The 23671-nt window shown below is 44.2% G+C and overlaps 1 protein-coding gene across 2 annotated transcripts in view; it reads left to right on the top strand.

Moving 5' to 3' along the window:
* TSPAN8 (tetraspanin 8) overlaps nucleotides 1-23671 on the top strand; it is a 663429-nt gene that overhangs the window by 298148 nt on the left and 341610 nt on the right. The gene's annotated exons all lie outside the window — the stretch shown is intronic.

The raw sequence follows: 23671 nt of genomic DNA, 5'->3' as shown, positions 1-23671 counted from the left end.
TGTTAACATCCTCACCATTGACTGTCATGAATAAATAAATAATTTCTAACTATTCTGTTGTATCCAGTCATGCTTTCATTAGCTGCAACAAACGCTGGTGCATTCCTGTTGAAGAACTTTGTTTCCACGGCAATCAAAGAGGTTAGCGTAAGACGTGCGCCATTATGTGACTGATCATCCTTCCATTTAGAACTATTCTCTTGACCTGACCCAATCATGAAGCAATAATGCGCTGCCTTGAAGGTGAAAGCTCTGTTATTCTGTTCCAGACTTAAAGTCTCTCTTCTGCACATTCCTATACATTATAAACCAGTATATCTTTGGATTATTCTCCGCTTTCCGTCTCTGTATTAGAATGTCCTTAATTCGTTATCAATCTTCGTATGACTCCCTCCTGTTAATGGGAGAGTTAGTGCTTGAAAAATGTATAATGTTTTAGGAGCAGGTCCATCGTATTTACTTTACAGTCAGGTGCAGCCCCTCTCATTAACTTCAATATTTTCCAAATATTCTACAATAGGTTCTAGATTAGCTGAGGCCCTACTTGTCTTGACATTCACAACCCTTTTCATTCCTAAGTATTTAATGTATTCCTCCACCAATTTAAAACTCTAATTTTGAATACATGGTTTACTTAGGGCAGCAAACAAACAAATAAATACTGTGTGATAACAATGCAGTCATGAACAGGGTATTTACAGGTTAGAACACCAATAGCTGAAGATAGAACATCAGACTGCGCCTCCTCCTGGGGACTTTGCAAACTATCACAGCAGACACCTCAGGGAACTGCGCTTAGTACCAGACACAACGCATAACACACATGAGATGGAGGGGAAGGAGAGCAATATGAATACAGAAATGTCAAAGGCCAATAATGTAGGGCAGGAGACCACCCATCACACATCTAGTTCCCAAATTCTGCCAATTTTCTGCAGATCATACCTATCCATGTAGGTCATCATTGTTTTAAACTGTATCTCTCCTACGCTGGGCTACAGCAATAAAGCCTGAATCCACATGTCAATCAATCAAGGGACCTTTGTCTTGGTTCCTATCAATGTTCTGGTGAAACAAAGCCTGTGGACCTTTTCAAATGAATCAACTGTTCTTGGAGTTGTAAAACAACCACCCCGGGTATCATGAGCAAATCACATCCCAACACCAAATGTATTCTTTCCATCACACCCATCCAGAACTGCACATGGTTACAGCAATACCACACATTTGTTGGAGCGGTCCAGACGCTCTCCAGCAATTCCAAAAAGAGACAATTCACAGACAGTTCTTGATGATGCATCTTGTCAGACGTCCAATACAGTATACAGATCATTTGCTGCTGAGTATACTTTAAATGGAAATCTAAATATGCCTTGTGACCTTGTGTGTGTACCACCTTCCACTGGATTTCCATTACGTCTAGGCCTAGTTCTGCAGACTAGGCATATTTTTTGACTACCCTTATCGCCTGCCCTTGGGCAGACAATGCTCGGAAAAGACTGATCAGTACCTGTACCCCAGCTAGACTCCCAGCTGTTTGCTGCAACCTATTTTCTAATAGACATCATCAGAGTGTATTGCCTCTACCCAGCACTCTCCCATCTTTTTGCTATTTAATTCTCAGGTTTTCCAAAATCGAACATCTTTTGTCTTTTCCATATATCACTGGTTGCCCCAAATGGAAACCTCCTGATAAAAGAAACCATTATCATTGATCCCTTTAAGAAAGCCTTGCCAGGTGCTAGCCATACAGGATAAGGCTGGCAGGGAGCTGATCTGTTTAGGCAACTTATCCATATAGATCAGTTGAACAGGTTTGTATGGGGCACATGTTGCCCTTTCAAGTGACAAACAGATAGGACAACAAGTTTCCCCCTTGTTGGCATATATCAATATAGATGCTTAATTGTAGTGCAGCAGGTTGGGCATAGACATAGTTCTGCAAAATTCCAATCTTGGACCTTTTACACACTCAGGACGCTGAGGTAATTGTCCACCCACCTTGCCCCCCACAAAAATACTTGAAATTCTGCTCTGCCCTGTCTACATCTTTCATTGAGAGGGGAAGCAGGAGTGCTTCCAGGACATAGAAGATTGTGGGTAAGAGGCACATTTTCAGAGTACTGTCATTAGCTCCCATGGTCAGGGAAAGCTGTTCTCATCCTAACACATCTTTCCTGATGTTGTTCAGCAATATTTAGAGATTTTTGGACATCCGTCTCCTCACATTGATCCCCAGCTAAATGAGCTTGTTAGGATATGTTAGATAAATCCTGACACTTCTCTTCTGCCACAGTCTATTTCCTAGGATTTTAGCTAGACTTTGTACTGTGCCATTTTTCTATTCTAGATCAGCATTTATTCTTGATGCAAACCAGACACAATAATAAGAATGAGAGGGGGCAAAAAAGGAAACAAGATCCCCAGTGCTTGCCAAAATTATGTGATATTTGTATGTTTGAGGCTGCGTGTGATTTGTAAGATGTGGGTGTATTTCCCTACACTCCACAATTCAAGTAAGACATTAGATAAGGTCATACAATCACACTGCGCCAAACAATGTAGTTTTTTATGCACACTTGTGCATCTTTTAATTGTTGACAAGATCAGCCTGACACGTGTTTCGAGACTTGGCTCTTCTTCTGCGGCTGAGACATATATTCATGTAACATTTAAAAGCATTGATAGCAATTGTGAATAGTAGGTAATGGTCACAGTAGAAAAATCCACCACAGGCATCAAACACCATGTCCATCAAAAAGTGGTACAACACAGAAGGTACCATATATGTAAATGCATTATCACAAGCCATTGATAAACCAAAATACACTAAAGCCAGAAATATAAAAGCAACAAATAAACATGTAGTAGTCAACAATGCAAATGGATAAAAGGTTGGGGAGAAAATGGATAGAGAACACAAATAAAAGAAACCAATTAGTCCAATTGAATAATGCTCGGATAAGCTTGTCATATGTATGTGATCAAAAGTGCAGCGTGTCACACCACCTCTACAAATAAAACAAAACAGAATTTTGTATAATTACCAAATACACTTCTCTGGTTTGCTTGGGTCACTAAAAAACAAATGCGAATAGCATTAAGCCTCTGTCCAACTGACCCCTTGCTACATTCCAGTAATCATAGTATTGAACACTGCTTGTGCATTGCTTACAACCACTAATTTACCAATTTAGCTGTTCGCAAAAAATCTATTCAAATAACCACCTGTCAAACAAGAACATTGCAATAGATAATGTTAGGTACAACAAGAAGCCCTAGTGACATACTAATATGGGTCAGTCCCGAAAGACTGGTAAGTAGGAACCCAAGCAAACCAGAGAAGTGTTCTTGGTAATTATACACAATTCTGTTCTGTTTTAGTTGATATAGCGCTGAGTATATGAACATTGGTGATAAACATTTGCATTGAACACCTGAGAGAAACAGGAAAAGCACTTTGCAATGGATGAAAAACGAATATGCTGTTTTTTGAGGATCAGCACAGCACCTCAAACCTAAGTGATTTCCCTTTAACCTGAGACACTCCAGCTGGCACTTTGGCTATGAAAGCAAATGCATTATAGATATAGCTTCAATTCTCATTCACTTCCCCTGCCCTTTGCTAACGTCATGCTAGTGGCAAAAGTGTGTGAGATTATGGATTATGGAGATTGTGATTATGATCCCTTCTGCGTGAAAGAAGCCCCCAGCTAACTGTTTGTTTCCTGGCTACTTTGCTAACCCCTTGGTACCGGAAGGGTAGCCCCCCCCGTGTCCAGTCTGACACCTTTGCCACTTACATAAAACTGTACAGAAGGGACCCTCATTAAATGATTTATTGAATATTGCCCTGTTTATACTCACACTGGCACTTTGCTTTTTATGTCTCAAAATGGTCTCGTTCAGCCCTTTTGCAGCCAAGTATGATAGCCTGTCTGCCCCCGTCTGGACACAGCCTTCCTTCTTCAGCTACATCGTTCTCCAGAGACACAGCTATGCAGCGTTGCCCCACCTTCCTCCAAGCCCAGCAGCAGCTCCTCCCTTCCTCCCCAAGAGTCCTCTGCAGAGCCCCAGCCAGAACCCAGCAAGCCAAGGAAAGCACCCGGCATGTCTCTCTCTCATCAGGAAACTCCCAAGCAGCCAAAGACCCCACCTTCTGCCTTTCTCTCCCTTTTAAGCCTTCCCAGCAAACCCAGCCTCTTTTCATATGGCTCTTATGGATTTGTACATTTTTCTCCTCCTATTCTGTGATGTCGCCCATCCCCAACCCTCATAATCTTCAGCCCCTTTCATGAAGTCACTTCCAACTTCATTGCGTGTCAGAACTTTCTAGCACTTTCTAGCACCCATCGCCCCCTTCTGTTTCAACTCACGTCCCCTGCTTCATGGCAATGTTCAAGCTGCATTCCTGTTCATTGTCTCTTCCTGCAGCTAGGATGAATGTGAAACATTCTTCCATCCCTCCTTTCTGTGCATGATTTGCATTGAAGAAGGAACATGTTCTTTTTCAAGGCCCATTTCTGAAAGTGGTATTGAATAGCCAGCGATGTTCGTGCACCTGCTGCATTGTTAGTACAATTAGGGCATACATCCTACAACTCTACCCCCCTTGGTTTTCCCCCAATATTACATGTTAGCACCCAAAATCACCCCGCCCTTTATTGTCCCTTATGCTACATGCTAGTGTTAGTACCCATATTAGTAATCCATGTACTATACAACACTAGACACAGAACATGCTGCACCGATTCTTTGGCACATAACCTTCCCTACATTTCCCCCCTTTCTGCTGAGAACACTGATCAAACATGGGGACTCTGCAGAATAAATAACTTTCTGGACTAGAAATCATGTGCCCATTCAGATGTCTTTCCCCATTTTTCACAGCTGTCAACCCTGTTGAACAAACGTATAATTTTACTGTCAGTGCCTATAACCTAATTAGGATGGCAACCATAGACACCCCCACAAATTTCAATCCCGTTTCTGTCCATTGCAACATCCCCCACATGTGCACATCTCTGTTTGTCAAACCTGAATCACTCACTGTGACATTATCTTTTTGTATATTAAGTTTGATTGTGTGTGCCTCCTTATGTTTCAGGAGATTTATTATATTGGGATCCATAGTAAATGTGTTTCTTTGGAATAACTCAATCGTTTCTACTTTCCCTTCCCATAGATCACCACCCACATGAAACAACATTAGACCACACACCGTTACTATGGTATCCTTAGGCACTGTGACAAAAAACACATTGTACTGCAATGGCCTGACAACAAATGAGAAAAAATGGTGAACCAGTGGATCGGGGTGACATACTTCACTATTTCAGTTTAATACATAGGTTATTAAATTAATTCAAAAAACATTTGTCTATATGTACAACATTAAAACATTAGAAAACAATAACCTAATCTTTCTCAACTCAGGCATCAAAACTCTCAATCCTTCATTCATATTTCCATACATAAAACCATAATGGCCAAATATATGCTGTGTAGTCACAATCTAATACTACACAAATATTCACAGATAATTATTCAACTTCTATTCGCTCTGACCCTGCCCTTATTGAGAGTGTCATCTACAGTTTTTTTTAATGTTTTTATGATTTACAAAAATGTGTGTTCGGTCTCTTTGGGCATACAATCTTGTCCTTTTCTTTTTAAAGACCTTGCTATTCTTGCCATTCTGTATTCCCTTCTATTCCTGATGTTTGATGTGTTTATAAATGTTTCCTCCAGCAGCATTAAAATCTCTTTGACTGTTCTTTCAGCCCCCTCCCTGTGTATTTCAACTCGTTACCTCACTTGAGCAGACTTAATTTCTGTAAAATTGAAAAGAGTCATCTATTCCCTAATATGAATCTTAATATGAATACAGGGGCATCCTCCATCACAATTCCTGATGCTGGCCCCCGCTCGATCAGAACCTACCCATTTGCTGTTGTGGCACGTGTTCCGGTTAATAAACACATCATAACTAGTATGTTTATAAACAGAACAATGCAATGATAACTCCTTTTCTTTCCTCGATGCGTGGACTGCTGTGTTGCCATCTGGATTTCCCCCTTGCGACCGACAGTCTCTTTCCACCTTCCTGACTTTTTTTTCGTCCCATGGACTAGATCTTGCTTTGTTCTGGGGCCTCCTCCATGGATATCGGGCACCAGGAAACACTTGTGCAAGAAAACAAGCTAGTCTAAACCAGAAGAGAGAGACAGACAGATTAAGCACTGAGCAATAGTAACTTTTACTTTACTGTGTTTCCTATCTTCTCCTTAGTCCTCAAACGCAGAATCTTCTTTTTAATACCTTAAAATTTTACATTTTATGTCACATTAATTATTTTTTACATTTACACGTCCAACTTTCATTCATTTCTTCCGGCACACTACACCAACCGGTATGCCTGAAGGAATGAAACAGCTACGTACCTGCTACAATAAATCCTTTTATACCCTTATTGAACTAACACAAACTGATTTACTCATCTTGCTTCTGACTAGTTTCCCCAGTCTGCTCCATTCTTTGCACTCCTTGTTTGGGGTGAAAGGGTTTTATTAGATTCACATGGACAAACGGTTGTACAGTCAGATCCCTTGACATTATTCTGTACACTACAAGCAAAACCCTGTCCACAAGTTTGAATAGTCCACGTCAGGATGCCATTAACTTGGAATTGAATTTGTACACATGATCACCTATTTCATACTCCCTAACTTCCTGTCATAGTATGATTTGGCACCCTCAGATGCACGTTCTAGATTTGGCTGTGCAAATGCGTGCTACAAATGCACTCTCAACTATTCCACATACTGATGAATTGTGGATGCATTTTCTAAGACTTGCTCATTGGTCCTGTACAGAGACCTAGACAGGTTATGGCCTGAGTAGCCACCCAGAATCTGTAAATGCCCACTCAGCAGCGCTCTGTGCGCATTTACAGATGTTAAATTCAATGTGGTAGGCCCAACTGCATTAGCTTCAGGCCCCACTTGTTAGACAATCTTGTTTACGCCTCTGGTCCTGTACAACATATGTTGGGCAAGTACAATTTTCCTGCCTGTGATAATCTCATGTGGACTGAGATTTGTAGACGTTGATGGTGTTGCTCTAATGGCCATCAATACTAAAGGGAGTTTCCAATCCCAACTAGACCCTGCTTCACCCACAAACCTTTTAAGAATTGTTATTTTTGTTCTTTTTTTTATAACAGGCTTAATACCAGGGACCAGATCTTAACCGTGAGCCCAGGATTCGAACATGTGTTGCTATGCGTTGTCTTGTTTCCAAGACAAACAAGTTGCCCCTGAGCTATCCTCCCAGCCCAAGAATGTCAATTATTGATCCGTTGCATCTTTCCACCCCACCACTAGAGGATGGTTAGTACGAAATATGTAACTTCCTTTTTACCCCTAGAATCTGCCACATCTTGGTCATCACTGCACTGGTGAAATGGCTCCCACGGTCTGATTCTATTCTCTGAGAGAGACCAAAACTAGAAAATATGTGATTCACTAACAACCTAGCTGCAATCTGTGCACTGCAACCAGGAGCGTGTATACATTTCAAGCATGTTGACATCAAACATGTAACTGTTTGCATGTGTTAAAGATGGCGTCTCTAGGACGCAGAGTACCTGGGCTTCCGGTAGTCGTTCGTGGTGTGGTCGCCAGGCTGTCCGACAGGTTTCGGTAGATGATGTAACGCGAGAAACCGGTGCAGCCCTTACCCTGAAGTCAACAGGATTAGGGGTGGACCAGCTCCCAACGCCACAAGTGTGCTCCTTCCTGATTCTTGTGGCGCCGGAGCAGTCTGCAAGATTGTGTTGCGAACAGTATGCTGTGGTATTCTTCAGAGAGTTCGAAACTGGAAGCAGCTGGAATGCAGGAAGAGAGAGGCAGGTAGATCGTGGAAGATGAGGCCGTGGAGCAAGGCTGTAGGTGGTAAGGATGATGGACTAGCAGAAACAGGCAAGGCTGAAGGGCAAGCTGAAGCAGGCAAGGCTGAGGGCTAGGCTGGAGCAGGCAAGGCTGTAGGGCAGGCTGAAGCAGGCAAGGCTGTAGGGCAGGCTGAGGCAGGCGAGGCTGTAGGGCAGGCAGAAGCAGGCAAGGCTGAGGGCTAGGCTGGAGCAGGCAAGGCTGTAGGGCAGGCTGAAGCAGGCAAGGCTGTAGGGCAGGCAGAAGCAGGCAAGGCTGAGGGCTAGGCTGGAGCAGGTAAGGCTGTAGGGCAGGCTGAAGAGCAAGGCTGGAGCAGGGATCAACAGGAAACTGGAGTAGCAGGAGGCTACAGGAGCGAAAACACAATCCGAAAGACAAACCGCGTTGAGACGCGGCGAGTCTCGGGATCTCGCTCCTTAAATAGGGCCGGCAGCACTCAGGAGGCTTGGAACGCAAGCCGTGCTATCCCCGAGCGCTGCCGGGCCCGAAACGAGGCTTGGGAAGCAAGCTTGTGGCTTCCCAAGCGTCTCGAGGACTGCGCATGTGCGAAGACCGAGACGCGGTCTTCCGCGCATGCGCAGACCCCGGGACACAGAAACCCCGGAAGCGCCGAGTGCCGCGGATGACCGCGGTCCCCCCAGCCGGTATCGGGGATAACAGCGCCAGGATGGGGCGTGTCGGGACCCATAGGCGCGCCCCCTCCGACAGGTAAGTGAGGTGGTAACACTTTGCCCCCTCCCAGAAAGGCCAGGAGCCCCAGGTTTCCAAGGAAAGCGGCAATAAAAATCATGGATTAGGCGGGGAGCATGTACATAACTACGTGGTTCCCAAGTCCTATCACAAGCTGGGTAGCCCTTCCAGTCCACTAGATACTGGAGTACCCCACGCCTGATGCGAGAATCGCAAATTTCTTGTACCTCAAATTCAGGGGACCCCCGGACAAATACAGGCGTAGGACGGGAGGCAGATCGGCCAAAAGCGTCAACCACGTATGGTTTCAACAGGGAGACATGGAAAACTGGATGCACCCGCCATGTCTGAGGTAATCGCAAGCGAAAAGCCACAGCAGACAGGCGCTTAGTGATCCTGAAAGGGCCAAAATATCGGGGAGCCAATTTGGTGGGCAAATTACGTATGGGAAGATGCTTGGAGGATAACCAAACCAGATCTCCCGCCTGGAAAGCAGGTTCCGGGGACCTTCCCTTATCAGCCTGACGCTTCATCCGTGCCTGTGCCTCCGCCAAAGTACTGCATGCCAAGGAGTGTAGATCCTGGATGGAAGTGACGAGATGATCAGCAGAAGGAACTGCACTTGAAGATACAGGACAAAAGGGTACCAATCTAGGATGCAAGCCAGACAAACAGAAAAACGGACTCAGGCCCGTAGCAGAATGAACCGTGTTGTTATAGGAGATTTCGGCAAACACTAGATGCGACTTCCAGTTCGACTGGGTGGCATTGGCAAAACAGCGAAGATACTGTTCTAGAGTCTGGTTAGTCCTTTCTGTCTGGCCGTTGGTGTGAGGATGATAACCAGAACTAAGTGCACGATGAATGTCGAGATGACTGCATAGTTGACTCCAGAAAGATGACAAGAATTGAGACCCTCGGTCGGATATGATCTTCTGCGGTAATCCGTGTAACCTGTATATCTCCTGAAGAAATGCCGTTGCCATCTGCGAAGCAGTAGGTATTCTAAAGAATGGAACAAAATGAGCCATTTTGGAAAAACAGTCCACAACGACCATGATACAGGTATATCCTTCAGATGGAGGAAGTTCCACGATAAAATCAACCACAATGGTGTGCCAAGGGTAAGGAGGAATCTCGGTGGGATGAAGCAAACCCAGGGGCCTCTTCCTGGGAGTCTTCACCTGGGCACAAACAGGACAGCTCTTTACATAACGTGCGACATCATCTGCCCAACCAGGCCACCAGAACTGTCTGGATATTACTTCTCGAGTTGTTTCTATTCCACGATGGCCACCCACTCGGGAGTCGTGAAACCCCTGAAGCACAAGAGTCCGATGAGAGATCGTGGGGATATACAGCCTGTTCCGGAAGAAAAGCAGCCCATTCTCTTCAGTAACCTGTGGATGCTTCATGAGATCTTCCCGATCAGGGTCGGAATTTGTGTCTTGTAGAATCTTCTGAAGGTAAGGCGAGAGGGCGAACAGGAAATGCCTTGGGGATATTATTGGCTCATCCCTGCACTGCTCTCTTGCTTCTACCTCCAAGGATCGAGACAAAGCATCGGCCTTTACATTCTGAGCACTGGGGATGTATGTGATATGAAAGTCATAGTGAGAGAAAAAGAAGGCCCACCGGGCTTGACGAGAGGTTCGGCACTGAAGAGACTTCAAATACTGCAAATTTCGGTGGTCAGTACGTACTTCCACTGAATGCCGGCCTCCAAGGAGATGATGCCTCCACTCTTCAAATGCAGCCTTTATTGCCAACAATTCCTTCTCAATTACTGCGTAATTTCGTTCGCTAGGCGAGAGCTTGCGAGAAAAGTATGCCACGGGGTGTTCCACATCAGTTCCTGGTTCCTTTTGCAAAAGGACTGCACCGACAGCAAAATCGGAGGCGTCGGCTTCTACAATGTATGGCATCTCGTCATTTGGATGACGCAAAATGGGAGCAGTACTAAAGGCTTGTTTCAAGACGTTGAAAGCCTTGGTGGCTTCTGCATTCCAAAGAAAAGGTGTTTTACTGCTCGTTAGTTGAGATAAGGGAGCCGTGTGTTGACAGAAATGGGGTATAAATTGCCGATAGAAATTAGCAAATCCCAAGAATCGCTGAAGGGACTTCACATCAGAAGGCTGAGTCCAATCTTGAATGGCTTGTACCTTGGCTGGATCCATGAAGATTCCTGTGCCACTGATCACATAGCCCAGAAACTCCATTCTTCTTTGATGAAAAGAACTCTTCTCAAGCTTAACGTACAGATGGTTCTGAGACAAACGTCGAAGCACCTCTTGAACATGTTCCACATGCTGCTCCAGGGAGACGGAAAAAATGAGGATATCATCGAGGTACACCCAAATGGATATCCCGATTAGATCGCCAAAAATGTTATCCATAAAACGCTGAAAAACAGCCGGGGCATTGCATAACCCGAATGGCATGACCCGGTATTCGTAATGCCCAAAGGGGGTCTTAAAAGCCGTCTTCCATTCGTCTCCGTCTTTAATTCGAATTAGATGATAAGCGCCTCTTAGATCCAACTTAGTAAACACCTGGGCAGTTCGAAGGGACTCTATGATGCTCTGAATTAAAGGCAATGGATATCTATCCTTTCTTGTGATATCATTTAATTGACGGTAGTCAATACAGGGTCGTAGGGTTCCTTCCTTCTTTTTCACAAAAAATAGCGGGAATCCAGCTGGTGATTTCGAGGGAGTGATGTATCCCTTCCTGATACAGTCCGACAAGTATTCCTGAAGAACCGCCTTCTCAGTAAGGGATAAGGCGTATACCTTCCCATGAGGTATCACAGAACCAGGTACCAAATCAATAGTACAGTCAAATAGTCGATGAGGTGGTAATGGTATGTCTTCGGGTTCAGAAAATACTGGCTGGAATTCGGCATATTCCTGAGGGACAGACAACAAAGCACAGAATTCAGGAGAGCCAGTACCCCTCGTGAGGGGTATGGAGGAAATCTCCTTTCTTGACACACCAGGCAAACAGCAATCTTGGAGGCAGAGAGATGAGGTGAAATCCAAAATGCGAGCTCCCCAATCGATGGTAGGATTATGGTGAAGAAGCCAAGGTAAACCCAAGACTACGGGATAGGAGGGTGATCTGATGACATCCAAGGCGATTCTTTCCCCATGTTCTCTAATCTGCATATGTAGGCACATGGTTTGTTGACGAATTGGACCAGAAGATAATGGGGTTCCATCGATAACCTTGACTGGCAAGACACTTCTCCGGGTGAGCAAGGGTATTTCATGGCAGACTGCAAATGTCTCGTCTATATAGTTTCCGGAGGCCCCACAATCCAACAAGCCTAGCACCTCTGTCTCCTTGTTTAACCATGATAACTTGATCCTTACCACCAGTAAAACAGCCGGTTGCATGGGTTGAAAAGAGGCGGAACTGGAAAGGACTGAATACGAATCTAGACCTGTCGTTGCCCTTCCTACTGACGACAGGCCTACTAGTTTTCCGACTTCCTTTGTGGGCGTAAAGGACAAGTACCCAGGAAATGCCCAGCAGCCCCACAGTATAAGCAAAGTCTTAAATTTCGTCTGCGTTTCCGTTCAGCTTCCGAGAGTGGACCCCTAACGGCTCCCAACTGCATGGGTTCGGGGCCGGAGTCCGAAGGCCCGGAATTTCCAGCCTGAGCGTTGGGTGGTCTAGTGAACATCCGTTCAGCTTGTTGTCTCTCACCCTTCCGTTCTGCCAATCTGTGATCTATTCGCAACACTTGTTCAATTAATTGTAGTAGGGTGTCTGGCTCTGGAATATGTAGTAATTCGTCTTTGTACTCCTCTCTTAAACCTCTTCGGAACAAAGTCTTTTGAGTTATCTCAGGCCACTGGGAGTCAGTTGCCAATTGACGGAAACGGCCAATGTAGGCTATGATATCCATAACACCCTGTTTCAAATCCATCAATTGATTCTGGGCTGTGGAGGCCAAGTTAGGTGCTTGAAAAACCTCCAGAAATGCTTTTTCAAAAGCTGCGAAGTCATTGAGTATGGGGCTATTGGCGGACACCAATGGGGCGGCCCAAGCCAGGGCATTTCCAGTCAAATTACCCAAGATATATCCTATCTTGGCTTTGTCAGAACTAAAATGAGAGGCTCTAAAGAGGAAATGTATTCTGCAATGATTGCAAAACTCTGCCACACGTCTTGGGTCTCCGTCAAACTTGATGGGTGTAGTCTGGGACATAGCCCCTTCTCCCTGAGACGATACCCCGGAGGATTGTGACACCATCTGTCTTAGACCAATGTTCTCTTGACGGAGTGCGGTCATTTCGGCCCGAAGAACACGCATCTCCTCCCGGAGATCTTGAGCCTCGTCCATCTCGGAGTCGAAGGTAGGCGTCTCAATCTGTTAAAGATGGCGTCTCTAGGACGCAGAGTACCTGGGCTTCCGGTAGTCGTTCGTGGTGTGGTCGCCAGGCTGCCCGACAGGTTTCGGTAGATGATGTAATGCGAGAAACCGGTGCAGCCCTTACCCTGAAGTCAACAGGATTAGGGGTGGACCAGCTCCCAACGCCACAAGTGTGCTCCTTCCTGATTCTTGTGGCGCCGGAGCAGTCTGCAAGATTGTGTTGCGAACAGTATGCTGTGGTATTCTTCAGAGAGTTCGAAACTGGAAGCAGCTGGAATGCAGGAAGAGAGAGCCTTGCTCCACGGCCTCATCGTGGAAGATGAGGCCGTGGAGCAAGGCTGTAGGTGGTAAGGATGATGGACTAGCAGAAACAGGCAAGGCTGAAGGGCAAGCTGAAGCAGGCAAGGCTGAGGGCTAGGCTGGAGCAGGCAAGGCTGTAGGGCAGGCTGAAGCAGGCAAGGCTGTAGGGCAGGCTGAGGCAGGCGAGGCTGTAGGGCAGGCAAAAGCAGGCAAGGCTGAGGGCTTGTGGCTTCCCAAGCGTCTCGAGGACTGCGCATGCGCGAAGACCGAGACGCGGTCTTCCGCGGAAGCACAGACCCCGGGACACAGAAACCCCGGAAGCGCCGAGTGCCGCGGATGACCGCGGTCCCCCCAGCCGGTATCGGGGATAACAGCGCCAGGATGGGGCGCGTTGGGACCCATAGGCGCGCCCCCTCCGACAGGTAAGTGAGGTGGTAACAGCATGTACTTTTTCCCCCCGGGATGACCTTTGGACTAGGCCAATAGAAACAATTTGCATATCTGACCAGGGAAGTGTCAAACCTCTCCATCAACGGTGCTCCATGTGTTGGGGAGGCGGTTGGAATTGCGCACAAAACAAACACCCTTGTGTATACAAGTCTAAATTTTGGGAAATATGTGGCAAATACACATATTCTTTTAATATTTTCAATGTTTTCTGTGAACTTTTATGCCACGCTGTTATATCATCTTGGTCATCACTGCACTGGTGAAATGGCTCCCACGGTCTGATTCTATTCTCTGAGAGAGACCAAAACTAGAAAATATGTGATTCACTAACAACCTAGATGCAATCTGTGCACTGCAACCAGGAGCGTGTATACATTTCAAGCATGTGGACATCAAACATGTCACTGTTTGCATGTACTTTTTCCCCCCGAGATAACCTTTGGACTAGGCCAATAGAAACAATTTGCATATCTGACCAGGGAAGTGTCAAACCTCTCCATCAATGGTGCTCCATGTGTTGGGGAGGCGGTTGGAATTGCGCACAAAACAAACACCCTTGTGTATACAAGTCTACATTTTGGGAAATATGTGGCAAATACACATATTCTTTTAATATTTCCAATGTTTTCTGTGAACTTTTATGCCACGCTGTTATATCATCATGGCCGCAATGTAACATTAACTCCAAATATTATACAGGGTCCACCCAGTGGATATGACCTGAAGTGGATTTTCAGACCAACAGTCCGCCTCGCAGCTGAAACCATTGTTTATTCTTCGACATCACCCTCAATCCCTCTCTTCCCTTGCAGTACTCCTCTGTTAAGGGGCTCTTTTCTCCATCTGACACATGATTGTACAACATACCTATGATTGGGTTTTCTTTTTGTGATTTTGATCAAATCCTGATCAGTCATGTCAAAGCACCACTGAACCACTGATTGATTGCTTGCTCCTTGGGATTTGGAACGTGTTACCAGGTCCACTTGGATCTCACTGAGCAAGTTTTCAATGTGAAGCAATTCTCCCATCAGAGCTCCAATTCTGGCCAATTTATCAGCCTTTTCATTCCTTTCCTTATCTTCCCTGGTGCTTTGAAATGCCCATGTATCTTCCTCCAGTGAATTTTCATCTCATTCTCTGAAACAAGATTGTCAATGGCCTGGATCAGCTTCACATGTTTGTGTGTTTTTTTGTTACAAGTTACCATCACTCTCAGCTTCCACCCTGGTAAGTATTCCACAAAACTATTCTGGGCATAGTCAGAGTCAGTAACCAACACTATTTGTTTTAATTTGTTCTCTACTGCTCTGGATATTGCTTTGTAAATTGCAGCCAAATCTGCTACTTAACTACTCCTGGGGCCTATCTTCATGCTTACTCATGAGATACCTTCAGATTTGACCCACACATTCCCAATTCCTGACATCAATTTCTTTTCACGGTCACCTGACATTTCTACACCTTTCTTTATCAAAGGCCTTGTTTGGTGATCATTCAAATTCAGTCAAATCTGTTTCTAATTCTGCACTGCAGTACCTGCAAACGCACCGTCATGCAATTCTTCCAGCCCCTCAGCTACTGGATTGCGCTTATTCTGCCCATATCTCACTTCTACAGGGAAACCCTAAAATGCCATGATATAATTCTTGACTGGGCTACATTTCCTGATCGGATCCTCTTACTCTGTAAACATTGCAGGTGTTGATGAGTAGTCTCAACAATCACCTGTTCTCCTTGAATAATGTGGCAGATATTTTGTAATGCCCAACAGTTGTCAATAGTGCTTTTTCACATTAATTAGATTTGGTTTCTACTTGTGAAAAGGCTTTGCTGGCATATGCAATTGTCTTGTATTTAAATCACGCTTTTGATACAAGACTGCTGACATGCATAGGTCTGTGAATTCTAGCTCCAGGAGGAAATCCTGATTCTTCTTGGGATATGCCCAACATAGGGCCCTTTCTAAACAATCTTTCAATTTGTCTACAGCCTCGTGTTGTATCTGTCCCCATTTCCAGAGCACACACTATTTCAGTAACTCAGTCAATGGTTGTGTGATTTCTGCATAGTCTTCAGTGAATTACCTATTGTAACTTGTCTTCCCTAACAAGCTCTTCAAGCCCTTCAGATTTGTGGGATCTTTTAACTTTTGAATCGCTTCTACCTTTTTCTTCTGCGAGTTTAATCCCTGGTCAGTGACTTCATGTCCCATGAAACGTACCCTGTTTCTGCACCACTGCGCTTTCTGCAATGATACCTTTGCCATAGACATTTGCAACTAGCTGAGTACATGTCTGATTTCACTGAAATTGCTTTTTTGTCCTAATTTTTAATCAGGACATCATTCACATAAACCACAGTTCCTCTCTCGGCTCCATCCAGAAGTGCTTTATTCAAGAATATTCCAAACACACTCCCACTGTTGATAAAGCCAAAGGGAGTTATTTACCATTCATACTGTACGCCTAGGAAGGTAAACGCAAATAGATGTTGTATATCCTTTGCTAAAGGCACACACCAATACCCTGCTGTCAGATCTAAGATAGTAAAGACCTTTGACCCTTGGATTTGTGAGACACATCGTTTAAAATCTTCATCACTTAGATAGAAACGTAATGTGTTCTCATCTACTTATGTTTGCCAGTTTTTCTTGGGATGTAGATGGATCTCCAGTAACTGCTTTTCTATTCCCTCCCCTGCATTTCACCCTGGAATATGAGAATGACAGTGGCACTTGCAACAAAGTCCTTTTGAAGATATACTTCTATCACTCTCTCTCTCACTTGGTAATGGTGTGACATTCATCTTTTGCACTGCTAATCCGGCTCACCACCTTTTGAGGCTTCAGTGGATTTTTGGCCAAAGGCCACAGAACACCATTTACCCATCAATTAGCAGCGACAGACACTTCAGACAATTCGTGCATAATAGGAATGTCGTGCCCGCGATTGGCATGATCGCCACTTCTTGTCTCAGTCTATGTTTCCTTACTTTAATGTTAACTTCAGTCGCACCCTCCACGATATCTCCTCACCATCAATTATTCACAGGGCCCTCAATCTGTATTAATTTCAGAATGTATTGTGAGGGTCTCTCTTCATTTATGCTATCCAGCATTTTTCTTGACATTACAGTTGCTTGTGCACCTGTACCCACCATTGAAAACACATTGCATTGCTCTGCCACTGTCTGAGGGGCATAATATCTGCCTTCACATTCTTCAAATATACATAGGAAATGTGAATTGCTACTGGTATCAGGGCTGATTTTCCTTAGGGATGCCTGGCTTCCTGCTAAACTAAGGGGCATGTGGAATGATAACTTACTCCCTTTTTGCCTATTTCATTTTCCACTTCTCTGTTTATTTTTCTGTCCTGATATTCCTTTTGTTGCTGTTGATTGGCCTCCCTGTTTAGCGGGCTCACCTGAGTCTTCATCCAATTCCTTACCTGCTTTTTCCACATTGTTTTGATCATCTTCAGTTACCTTCCCTCCAGGGCATGACTGCTGTGTTTTTACTAGCATCAATTTCATGCGGCAGTATATCAATATTTTGAGTTTGGAACTCACCTTGCACTTGTACTTTACCTGTTTCTCGCACTTCGTTGAACATCTGTGGCACAAAATACTCCTCTGTGAACTCACCTACAAGGGTCCTTTGGGGAGTTTTCATCTCTGTGGATATATGAGCATGATTAGATTCGATTCATCAGGTAATGAAACCCATTCACCTGTTTTTGTATTTTTCTATTTTCTATTGTCATTTCACTTAGTTGGGTTTCATTTATATGCATTTCATCCTTTTCATTTGCAATGTGTTTCTTTTTAGACTGTTTTTAACCCGCTGTTCATTGGGTTCCTCCTGTGCATTTTTCTTTTCCTTTTCACTGGCTTCAAACACCTAAATGGAGTCAATACTTTGATTTAACTCTAGGTTAAACCACACTCCCGTCGTTTGTGTGTTTTTATTTCCTATGTTATCACCACTTTGTTTTCCAAACTCTTAAGGCACGTTGCATCTCTGTGAGTTTAGCCAATGGTGAATCATTTGGGCCCCCATTGTGGGATGTGTGCCTGATTAGTCATTTCTGATTCCTTGTACAACGTCACCCTTGTGCTCTTCATTGGGACTTGTCACTTGTTGCTTTTGACCAGCGCGCTGTCTTTCCATTTGATCAGCTAGCATTTTCACTTGTGCTTTTAAACTTTGAAATCTTTCCAGATCCCTATAATCATTTCTCTGTGCTCTAGGCCTGTACTGATTGGAATCAATTTGGTCTGTTCTATTTTGGTTTCTTTCAGGTGACTGAGTTCTAGTAGTGTTTCTGCTGTGACAGAGAGGGTGGGGAACATGAAGCTGTTCTCTGTCCATAATTCCCTTGCGCTGAGGCCTGAGCATAAGGGCGAGGGCTGTAGGTCACATTATGTCTCTCGTTTGATTGATACTGCTCCCTTTACTGATTCCCATTTTCAAGGAACCAATCCACATATCTTCACTCTCCCTGATTACCATTCCCATATGTTATTATTGCAGGGTTAAATCTACTCTGTGCTCCCAACGCCTACTATGGTCTACTATGTGATTGAATTGGGGTGTTATTGGATGCTGCCATATTATACCGAAACCCTACTTGTTGCGAAACACCAACGTACTAGGGACTGATGTAGGTGTCCCTCTGACTTTGATCTGTCAATTGAAATGATGGTATATGTGGTGCTGTCCTTGCTTGCATCGCCACATGTTTCTGATTCTGCATAGTGTCATTTTTCATTTGGGCTGCCTATAGTGCCATTCTTTTCCCTGACCTAATTTCTGAAACTGCAGGACATGTTGTTGTCTCTTTTGTTTTCTGCTTTCACTCCTTGCCCTTATTTTCATTGTGAGAAATCACCTCCCATATTTCCATGGCCGGGACTATAATCCAATTTATACTTTTATCACTTGACAATTTGTGGGCTAGCTGGGTGATTATTTCTTGATGGAGACCATAAAAAAAAAGTGCTTTTGAACTCTACCGAGCTAACATCACAACTCACATCAAACCTCAGAAACTGTCTTGGTGACTCATCAGGCCTCGCAGATAAGGCATAGACTGCCCGTTTACCCTCCTGAATCAATTTATATGACAAGAAGAATCTTCTTACATCCTGTTGGTAATCCTCCCACAGTAAAATATTTTGCTCACTGAGACTTCGCAGAAAACTAGCATATGCAGGATCAATAGTTAAATGAAAAAAAATGGATATACTGTTCTTTTGGGATCTTTAAAATCTTTAAAATCTTTTAAATCTGTACCACTTCTTCAATGTGTTGCTCAATTGATGAATTCAGATCTTTTCTTTAAAGGTTTCACCAATCCCTTAAGCGATTTCATAATTTTAAGTAGGTCAAAATAAACATCATTATGAATCATCTCTCACCAGTGCTGGAGGGATTCCGACACTCTCACATGGCCCTCTCCTTATCTACATCATGACCTATTCCCTCAAATACTGGAAGCTGTCCAGTTCCCAGTAAGTGTGCCTCATCAGGCCCAGTTCCCAGATTGTGGTTTGGCGCAAATCCACCAAGTGACATGTGCTGCAACTCACAGTGCTGTGAACGCAAAGCCTGTCGGATTAAATCAGAATTCTGCTGGTTTTAACTCCCTGATCTGGGAATGTAAAATCTGCATCTGTTCGATCAAATGTGGATTGCGCTATTCTCAGTTTTATTATCATTATTAATATTAAACCGTTCATTTCTGTAACCTGTGCTTTGTAGTCAGCAATTACTTTTAGGCTGTTATCACCCTCTGATATTAAATTAATGGGTTCTCTTTCAAAGGACTGCATGTCCCTCACGGACTGTCTATTGTTTTTGCACAATGACTCCATCTCCCTTAGTGCAAAATCCCTATCTATTCGAACAAGTTAATTCCCTCTTTAAATGGTCAAGCTGTTCCGAAATCTTCCTGCACCTGCTTTCTTTTAGCTTCCAACTCAGATTCAAATTTTTCACAATTTTGTGTGGTTCTCTTAAATGCGATAACTGATCCATGAAATCATTACTTCTAACTTGCAGTTGTGAAAGCTGTGACTTGCCCTCCACTGTGGCACCTTCTACCTGAATCATTTTGCGTAATTCTGCAACTTCATCCTGATATTTCAGCATTTTTTGTTTGTCATCCTTTCTCATTTCTAGAATTCTGTGCAGAATAAATCAAAGTTTTGCCCCTAATCTGATAAAACAATCTTTTTGCAATTTCTTTTCATTGCATTCAAACAGTCTGTTCAGGCACATGTGCAACACTGTACCCTCTTCAAACAACCCCTCAGATGCCGCCTCCCCTATCTCAACAACCAAATGCTCTCACACACATTTAAAGTATCTGAAGTCCAAATACCCAGAGCAAAGAATGTGGCTTCAGCATATATACACAAGTCTGCAACTTTAAAATCAGACATGTCTGACATGTCTTCCACTGCATAACGCACGGTGTGTCAACTTAAAAAAGAACCACTTACACGCACAGCAGACTATAAAAAAAACACGATGCTGCCTGCACTCCTGACTGATGCACTTAGCTACAATGTTCCTGTCCAATGCACCAAATATCTAGGGAAAATCCTAACACTTTCCTTTTTGTTACCATTTTACCTCTATAGCATGGGATCTTAGCTAGACATCTGCAGACCTTGTACAGCGCATTTAATTGTATATGCGCTTTTTACCTACATGTGTAACCCAAAGACATATTAACAAGGGGGGTCCCAGGAGTCCCTCTACCAGACATTAGTCCTGGTTACGAGAGACTTACCCAGAGTCTTTAGCTCACTATCTTTCACAGAGAAGAAATATCCCAAACATATCAGTCTTTCTCCTGCCCTGGTGCAGTCCAGCACCGAAATGCTAGGCAATTCTCCTCTGAACAAGAGTACCAACAGCAACCCCAGACACGTGTTTTGGTCTGGTTGGACCTCATCAGTAGGGTGGAGCTGTGCCTCTCTAAGAATAGTGAGAAAGGGTCCACGTCTGTATTCCCCTAGTAACTTAGGGTGAGACCTGAGCTACGCCCTACTGATGAGGTTCAACCAGACCGAAACACATGTCTGGGGTTGCTGTTGGTACTCTTATTCAGAGGAGAATTGCCTAGCATTTCGGTGTTGGACTGCCCCAGGACACTGAATTCACCCATATACTAGTTGCTAGTAGCCAATGTCACCCCCTTTTCCCCCAATACTAAATGTTAGTACCCATGTACCACACTACACACAGCATATGCTGCACATGTTATTTAGCTCACAGTCCCTCCTACAATCCCAGACTCGCTGTATGCCTGCTTTACTCTCTTGCCAGGACTTTCTTATCTTACTACTTGGCTTCGGGTCCCAGGCTCACTGTACGCCTGGTTTAGTCTCCTACCAGGACTTTCTTGTCTTTCTCAGTATTGGGGTGTAAGTCCCAGACATCAGCAACCACCTTTGTTTTCAACCACTTAATTATTCTCTTCACAGGTTGGGTTAACAACCCCCTTTCCACAGTTTTACTTTTTTTGCTCATTTATCTGGCTCCCTTGTTTCAGCTCACTCACCTTGTGAACGGTATGCGGCATCCACCATGAAGTGCTGTGGTAACCCAATCTCCCACTCTGGGTTTACCGGTCTCGGTCGGCGGCTTAGGCATACCTCACATCTCTCTATTCTCACTGCTTCTTACTCGCTGCTTGTCAGAGCATCTTGTCGGCTCTCCTGTTCCCACTCTGCCTTCTTCCTCGTGGGGCAGCTCCTGCTGTCCACGACACCAGCTCGGTGAAACTTTGTCTGCTCCACTTTCCAGGGTGCCGTCCTCAGCGGCTACTCTGCTCCAGCGTGCAGCTTCATTACTTTCGGTCTTCCAACCAGTGTTGGGAGAAGTGAGTCTCCAGTTCTGGTGTGTTGTATTTTAATTTTGCAGCACCCATCACATGATCACAACAACTAGAGCACATCTGTTGCTCGCCGGCTTCAGGAATCCTCACCACTCCAAACCTCGTCCTCGTCTCAGTGTTCTGCTTTAAATACAAAAAGTAAATGTCACTTAAAGTTGAATATTCATTTGGAACAAGTTGGTTGGTTAACAGGCCTTTGCAACCAAATGTGTTATCCCTGGTAGGATATTCTTGTTTGATTTGACAACATGCCATGAAGGATTGTGGTATTAAGGTAGAGTTATCAAGCTCTAAGGAAGCAGGGGGATACCAGGCTCTACCTAGCAAGTCCGCTTCTCTCCAATGAGGGTTGTCTCCCCTCATGTGGTCTTCCCTCAGATAGCCACCCCCAGTGTCAGAGTCAGGTAGCTTCTGTGCCTTTCGCTGGCCACACGAGGGGAGGGTCCCCTCAGGGAAGGAGTGATGACATTGCTAGATCCGTCACATAGGTCACATAAAACTGCCCCAATATTAATTACTAACAATTAAGAAAAAAAGAAAAATATACTACAAAATAATTACTTTTGTAATCATATAAAAAAAATCATATTAAATTTTGGCGTGATATCACATGCATGTGTGTTTCAACATGTCTGCAGCTGGCAATGTACTTCCTCAACCCTGGGCCATCTTCAAATGTAGTACACTTGAGGTTAGGGTTTATGTTTATGTTTATTGAGTTTATATAGCTGTTTACACCAAAGCGCTTTACAGAATAATAACAGATACAGTAATGAATGAAGCAGAATTTACAAACGTGAAACAAACCAGTGGTACAGTATTTAGAACAATTTTACTCAAAGGAGGGAAGGGAAAGGAGGGAGGGGAAGGGGGTCCCCCCCGGGTGACCTCCTACGCACTAAGGTGGTTGAGTTAGGAATAGCTTGCCAGAGCTTCCTTTGGTGGATCAGGGTCCCCCAAAACATGCAAGGATATTTTGTTGTGGCCAACTGCACAACAGGGTTGTAGATGTCTCTGAGATCCATTGAGACAAGACCTTCCCCTTTAATGGGCAGGGGTATAGCTTAGAACCTTTGATGAGCACCTGCCAGCATGGTAGAGTAGGCTAGGGCATCCTCCATGCAGTGACCCAGGTAAAGTATCGTTGAGCTAGTGGTAGCACCCACCCCTATCACCTCCCCACCCCTTACACTGACGGTCAGCCAGGGGACTTTCTTACAGAGGAAATCTTCAAGCAAATATTTGAATACTTCTCTCTACAAAAAATGAAATAACATAAAACAGGTTAAAGTCCTAGCAAACCTATCTTGAGCAACTCCTCAGAGGCAAGTGGTAAGTAGTAATGTGTGAAACAATGACAGCTTAATATTAATAGTCCTGGATTTTGTAACTGCCCCACCCAATTGGACCTTCATCCATGTTTAATAGCTCCTCCTTCTAACAAAGCTCTTTGTGAAACTAAGTCTGAATAACATAAACCACTTATAAGATGGAGAGGGAATTGATAGGAGCGCCAGATCCATGCATAATTCTGCTACTAAATTATGATGTTAATAATGTCTGGTTACCAATGATTCCTGTTGTAGTTCATTGAACTTTCTGGAGCTGTTAACATTTAGTCTTCCATTATTTGGTCCCCCTTACCCAAAACTGCACAGAATATTGGTGTCATTAGCGCAGTATATCCTGCTCGATATGGAGAAGGGGGCCATGGACTTACCTAGAGAATAATAATAACTTCTACGAGTAACTTTCACTTTATACCACATACTGTTTCCCCATTTCCCCATATTGCTGGGATAGCAGGTACAGAGAATGCCAATATTCTATGATGTTTAGGGTAAGGAGGATCCTGGACTAGGAGAAAAGTAGTTACTACAAAGAGTAACTTTGACTTTAGCCCACATCGGGCCCCCATTTGCTATGCTGTATGAAATGTGCAGTGCGGAGGACACCAGTGTCATGTGCTGAGAGCAGAAAAGGGGACA

The sequence above is a fragment of the Ambystoma mexicanum genome, chromosome 12, assembly GCF_040938575.1.
Source record: "Ambystoma mexicanum isolate Mex_15411 chromosome 12, UKY_AmexF1_1, whole genome shotgun sequence".
In the NCBI taxonomy this organism is placed as follows: domain Eukaryota; kingdom Metazoa; phylum Chordata; class Amphibia; order Caudata; family Ambystomatidae; genus Ambystoma; species Ambystoma mexicanum.
Note: the sequence above shows the minus strand (reverse complement) of the source record. Positions and strands in the feature narration are given on the sequence as shown.